This window comes from Lipotes vexillifer, unplaced genomic scaffold (genome assembly GCF_000442215.2).
Source record: "Lipotes vexillifer unplaced genomic scaffold, Lipotes_vexillifer_v1.1 scaffold543, whole genome shotgun sequence".
In the NCBI taxonomy this organism is placed as follows: domain Eukaryota; kingdom Metazoa; phylum Chordata; class Mammalia; order Artiodactyla; family Lipotidae; genus Lipotes; species Lipotes vexillifer.
In genome coordinates this window covers 1,633,644-1,639,890 of record NW_006799055.1, presented here as the reverse complement: position 1 = coordinate 1,639,890, position 6,247 = coordinate 1,633,644, and the positions used below count along the sequence as shown (strand labels likewise).

General features: G+C 49.6%; 1 pseudogene; it reads left to right on the top strand.

Moving 5' to 3' along the window:
* Window positions 1-5,260, top strand: part of LOC103087355 (60S ribosomal protein L29-like) — a 30,623-nt pseudogene extending 25,363 nt beyond the window's left edge.
* The last annotated feature ends 987 nt before the right edge of the window (window positions 5,261-6,247 follow it).

Sequence of the window (6,247 nt, the reverse complement as noted above, 5' to 3'; positions counted from 1 at the left end):
CGGCACGTGGGATCTTCCCGGACCGGGGCACGAACCCGTGTCCCCTGCATCGGCAGGCGGACTCTCAACCACTGCGCCACCAGGGAAGCCCGACCGCCTTTTTTAAAAAACTTAAAAAAAAATTTATTTTTTGGCCGCGCCCTGTGGCACATGGGATCCTAGTTCCCCCACCAGGGACTGAACCTGTGCCCCCTGCAGTGGAAGCGTGGAGTCTTAACCACTGGACGACCGGGGAAGTCCCTCCATGACCCTCTTGTTTGAGTGCCTCATTTATCTGGCCCCATGACACTAAGATCGAATGGAGGAGGAACCACAGACACTCCAGAACGAGGGCTGCAATAAACACACAACTTGGAAGCTGGACCATCTGCTTCTACGCCCAAAATAGGAGCAGTTGCCCCTCGGACTCGATAGGGCCTGGGGCGGAGGCGTTTGTGACTCTGCCTTTATTAACCTGTCCCTCTCCTGAGGCTGCGCTGACCACGAGGGGTGTCATTGCCTGTGGGCCCACATCTCTGCTACTCGCCACATATGTGCCCACCGTGGAGGCCGGATTTTATCCTCAGTGCCTAACGCGATGCTTGCCACATACTAAGCGCTCAGGAAATATTTACTGACTAAATTGAATGAATGGGTTGAAATCAGTCAGTGCATGAACGGAGTTGCACGCTCAGGTTATCGTAGCATTCTAAGACTGCAGAGCCTGTGTCCTAATACCAGCGCTTCCCCCAAGAAAACACCCAGCCTCTAAAGGAGAGGATCTTAACAGGGGGTCCACCGGGATTCCAAGGAAATCCATGGACTGGGTGGAAGGACTACAAATTCCAAAAATTGAACACACAATTTGATGGGTACGTGTAGTTTGGGGACGGAGGTGATTAATAGTTTTCATCAGAAACTCAGAGATATCTTGAATCCCTAAAGTTAACAAATCCTTACTCTGAAACAGTGGTTCTTAAAGTGAAAGCATCTTCAGCATTATTTGGGAACTTTATTAGAAATGCAAATTCTCAGGCCCCACTTCAGAGCTGCTGAGTCAGAAACTCTGGGTTCGGGAGCCCAGCACGTGTATTGTTGGGAAGTTTTCCTGGATATTCGGTGCACACTCAAGGTTGAGAACCACTAAAGAATTAGAAATAGGATGCTGTATTTTCCAATCGGTAGAGGTAAAAAAGAAAAATTAGAGAGAGCCCAGAAGTAAACCCTCACATTTATGGTCAAATGATTTTCGACAAGGGTGTCAAGACCGTTTAATGGGGAAAGGACAGTCTTTCCAACAAACAGTGCTGGGAAAACTGGATATCCACAGGCAAAAGAACGAAATTGAACCCTTATCTAACTCCATATACAAAAATTAACTCAAGGGTCTTCCCTGGTGGCTCAGTGGTTAAGAATCCACCTGCCAATGCAGGGGACACCATTCGAGCCCTGGTCCGGGAAGATCCCACATGCTGTGGAGCAACTAAGCCCATGCGCCACAACTACTGAGCCTGTGCTCTAGAGCCGGTGAGCCGGAACTACTGAGCCCGCATGCCACAACCACTGAAGCCCACACGCCTAGAGCCCGTGCTCCGCAACAAGAGAAGCCACGGCAATGAGAAGCCCGCGCACCGCAACGAAGAGTAGCAATCACTCTCTGCAACTAGAGAAAGCCCACATGCAGCAACGAAGACCCAACGCAGCCAAAAATAAATAATAAAATAAAATAAATTAAAAATAAGTTAATTAATTAATTAAAAAATTAACTCAAGATGGATCAAGACCTATGTGTAAGACCTAAACCTCTTAGAAGAAAACATAGGTCAAAAGCTTCTCGACAATGGATTTGGCAATGATTTCTTGGCGATGACACCAGAGGACCAGGAACAAAAGTGTCGAAGTGATGAACCCCCACTAAGAACCCAGGACACCACGATTCCCGTGAGCTTCCCTGGTTAGCGACAAGCCCTGTTTGTCACATGCGCTGCGAGCAGTACTGGGACGCCACTGGCTTTCTGTCGCCGTCGCTCTCCATGGTGCCGCTTGGTTAGGGCGTGTGTGCATGATTATTACGTTATCCCCAGGCCAGCATGTCTGCACTTATTATCCCATAAAATTAATTCCTTTTTTAATATGATTATTCATAAAAGGCATTTGCTTTACTCTAGGAGGTTTTTATATGGCTTCAAATTAGTGAGTCTTTTTTTTTTTTGATAGCTTCACCCTCAAGATGCAAGAGAATTGGAGAAAGGTCAAGAGGCCACATGTGGGCTTCCCTGGTGGTGCAGTGGTTAAGAATCCGCCTGCCAATGCAGGGGCCACGGGTTTGAGCCCTGGTCTGGGAAGATCCCTCATGCCGCGGAGCAGCTAAGCCCGTGCGCCACAACTACTGAGCCTGCGCTCTAGAGCCCGCGAGCCACAGCTACTGAAGCCCACGTGCCACAACTACTGAAGCCCACATGCCTAGAGCCTGTGCTCTGCAACAAGAGAAGCCACCGCAATGAGAAGCCCACGCACTGCAATGAAGAGTAGCCCCCACCTGCCACAACTAGAGAAAGCCCGCATGCAGCAACGAGCACCCAATGCAGCCAAAAATTAATTAATTAATTTTAAAAAGAGGCCACTTGTTAAAGAGCAGAAGATAAGAAGCAGGATATGCAAAATGAGAGTCCCATGGAGCCAGGAAAACATAGGGACAAACCTTCTGTGGGCCGACAGAGCCGTCTGCTGGGGCTGGAAACACAGACTCACAAGCCGAGATCGCTTTGATAATCGCTTTGATAATGAAAAGAAAGCATTTGACCTAAGAGCAGAGGAGGTTATATCCCCAAGATACTTTTTTTTTATTTATTTTATTTGAGTAGAATTACTTTACAATGTTGTGTTAGTTTCTGCCGTATAACAAAGTGAATCAGCTTTATGTATACATGTATCCCCATATCCCCTCCCTCATGAGCCAACCTCCCACCCTCCCTACCCACCCCCCCTAAGGGACTTTGAAGTCCTGTCTCTTTTCTGGGCTGAACTGAGATTGGATTTCTTTAGCAGTTCCCAGGGATGGGCGGGCAGCTGAAGGGAGCTTAAAGAGAGCAGCACGGAGCCATTTGAAGCCTGGCATACCAGACTTCACATTAAGTGATGCTGGGTAATGGTTCAATTTCTCTGAGACTAAATTGGCTTGTCTTTAAAATGAGAGTAACAAAATCACCTCCCCGAGTTATTACGATGATATAGAGGCACAGAAGAGACTTCCCTGGCGGTCCAGTGGTTAGGACTCTGAGCTTCCACTGCAGGGGGCAAGGGTTCGATCCCTGGTTGGGGAATTAAGATCCGCATGCTGTGCAGTGTGGCCAAAAGAAAAAACTAATTAAAAAAAAAAAAAAGAGGCACAGGAAAAGTCAGGAGTAAAATGGGAGCTCAAATATTACTTCCCCTTCACTCCAGTGTTGACTTATATGGCTTCAAACTCATTTTGTATTTCTAGGTCTCCAGCAAATGTGTCTAGTGCGGCACTAACTAAACTTCTCTAGAAAACAAAGCTTGTCCTTGCCCTGCAGCTGTCCTCTATTTGGAATCCTTCAAATCTAAAAATTCAGAAATGTTTGCATGTCCGTTCCCCTCTCTGAATCGTCCTGGGATATCCTGACTCTTGTTTTCTCACCCGCTTTCTCTTCAGTGGGTCAGATATCCTCTCAATATTTGTGTTTGCAAAGTTCCATCCCTGGGCCTGAATTCCCCCCAGAGTTCTCGTGGCCCAGATCCAAACAGCCTGCAAGCATGTCCCTTTACCTCACCCGACACTCCAGTCTTGTTTTGCCAGCAAATATGTATGGAATGCCACTAAGTGCCAAATCCTGTGCCGGGACTGTGGTTTTCAGCTAAATTAGAAACAGTTCAACCCTCAAGGAGCTCCCGTTCAGGGGGAGATGGATTATGCAGTGACGGTGGTACGGATGCGCCCTGTCCCAGCACCCAGGAGATGCAGCAGGCCAGGTGCTGCCTGAGGATAGAGAAGCCATCCAGGCACGAGGAGACATGCATCCCCCAAGCTGTGAGGGCCCGGCCACCTCAGAGGGCCCAACTGTGCAGGGGTCCACCAGGGGTTCCTGGCGGGCGCTGTCCACTCTGCAGACAGAAAGGGAAGCCCTAACACCAGTTGCAGCCTGGGAGTCAGAGCGGAGAGAAAAGAGCTTCTGCCAGGGTCCGGCAGCCAGGGCTCCAGCCTCATCAACACCCAGTGCTCAGCTCATGGGATGTGAGAAACGCGATGCGAAATCAGGGTGTGGAATCCGGGCACCCCAAGGCCTCCCGGGCTTGCTTGGGAAAAGATAGGAGGCGCATTGTGTGAGCTGATGCTCACCGGGGATTATCAGTTAAGCGAACATCAGTGTTGACTCAACACGGGGGCAGCTGCTCTACGCTCAGGCTGTTTGCCAGGCAAACTGCAGCACCCGGGACACCGAGACCCAGAAACATTGCAGAAACCAAATCGCTGGGCAGAATTCACAAAAGGCTGAATAGACTGGCGTTTAAACAAACAGCCATAACACAGGGCAGTGTCGCTCAGAAGCCACCACATGCACAGTCACTCGGCAACGTGACGCAGTGAAGAAAACATGGCCTTGGGGCAGACCTGCCAGGCTCAGTCCCAGCTCAGACATGGAGTAGCCAGGAGACCAGGGCCTCAATGTCCTGATCTGTAAACTGGGCCTGCAGGAGGATTCACTTAGCCTTGATATATGGAAAGTGAAGTGCCTGGTATATAGGAAAAGTTCAATAAGGGGTCCTTTCCGGGCTTCCCCGGTGGCGCAGTGGTTGAGAGTCCGCCTGCCGATGCAGGGGACGCGGGTTCGTGCCCCGGTCCGGGAAGATCCCACAGGCCGCGGAGCGGCTGGGCCCGTGAGCCATGGCCGCTGAGCCTGCGCGTCCGGAGCCTGTGCTCCGCAACGGGAGAGGCCACAACAGTGAGAGGCCCGCGTGCCGCAAAACAATTTTTAAAAAAGGGTCCTTGTTATGGTTATTATTATTATTGCGAGCTGAGCCCAGTGAGCGTTGCCCTCTCCCTCATCTTTGCGTTCTGCAACGGGTCACCAGACAAGTCCTGTGTCGGCTCTCCTGTCTGTGGTCCTCTCCCGTCCTGCCCTCTCACCGGGCCCTCCCTTCAGCCTCACCGGAGGCCCGGCCTCGGCAGCCGTGGACCTCCTCTGCTCACCTCTCCTCTGCCTTCCGCCTGGACACGTGCCTCCTTAACCGCGTAGCTGGCCCTCCTCACACCAGCTGAAGGGGGCCCGTCCCACCCCTGTCATTTACACAAGTCGCATTCTGCCTGGCATTGCGGTGTCTGAGCCCCTGGTGTTGACTCCATCCTGAATCAGGCACGTGAGTGCAGCGACCAGGACATTTGGATTGGCTCCCGTTCAAGACCTAGCAGACTGCTCTGCATCGTAAGTGCTCACTATGTACTAAATCTCTCTACAAAAAACAGCGCATATTAAATATGTTAACAAATAAATGAAAGTACCTTTTCCCTATACCGTTCCTTATACTAACCCACCAAGACGTGGGTGAATAAAGGTTATCTAAGCCAATTTCCCATGGACCGTATCCTCCAATAGCATGCATTTAGCACCTAAGTGCCCGTGTCACTCTTCAAAGCAGGCCACCAAAACCACATACTGTGGTCTTTGGTTTTCTGGAATCTACAGTATAAAACAGAACTTGATGCCACAAGTTCCATTCTGCCCTGGAATTAACAGAACTTAATTCCAGGGCAATTACAAGTCAAATCCCAATACTATAAACTCCAAGAGATCATAAAATACACCATGACAAACATTACTTCTGAGAGTCTGGCTGGCTAGAGTTTTGAAATCTCTTGGTTTGCCAGATGACACTCTGTTATAATCTAATTTCCCTTGTGGCATTATCAGCAAACTTTGTAAATACTGACGATGTTGTTGGCAGGGAGAGGGGTAGAGTTGTTAGAAATGCCAGGGGGTGGAAAACATGCAAGAGATTAAGGAAAAATGTACAAAGGAAATGAGGACAGAATACGCAAAATGGGGAATTGGATGAGGTTTTGGTGGCATGGAGCTCTATTCTGAGCCTGAGTTTCTCCTTCCTCTTGGTGTTGCTTTCTCCAGGCCTGGACCCTAAAGATGAGAGCGTCAGCTAAGAAATCCAGGGAGCAGGGCAGGCTGACTGGGGAAATATTTGTGAACTCTCCCTTATGAGGTTATTCTATTCTAAAGAACTTGAAAAAGGTAGA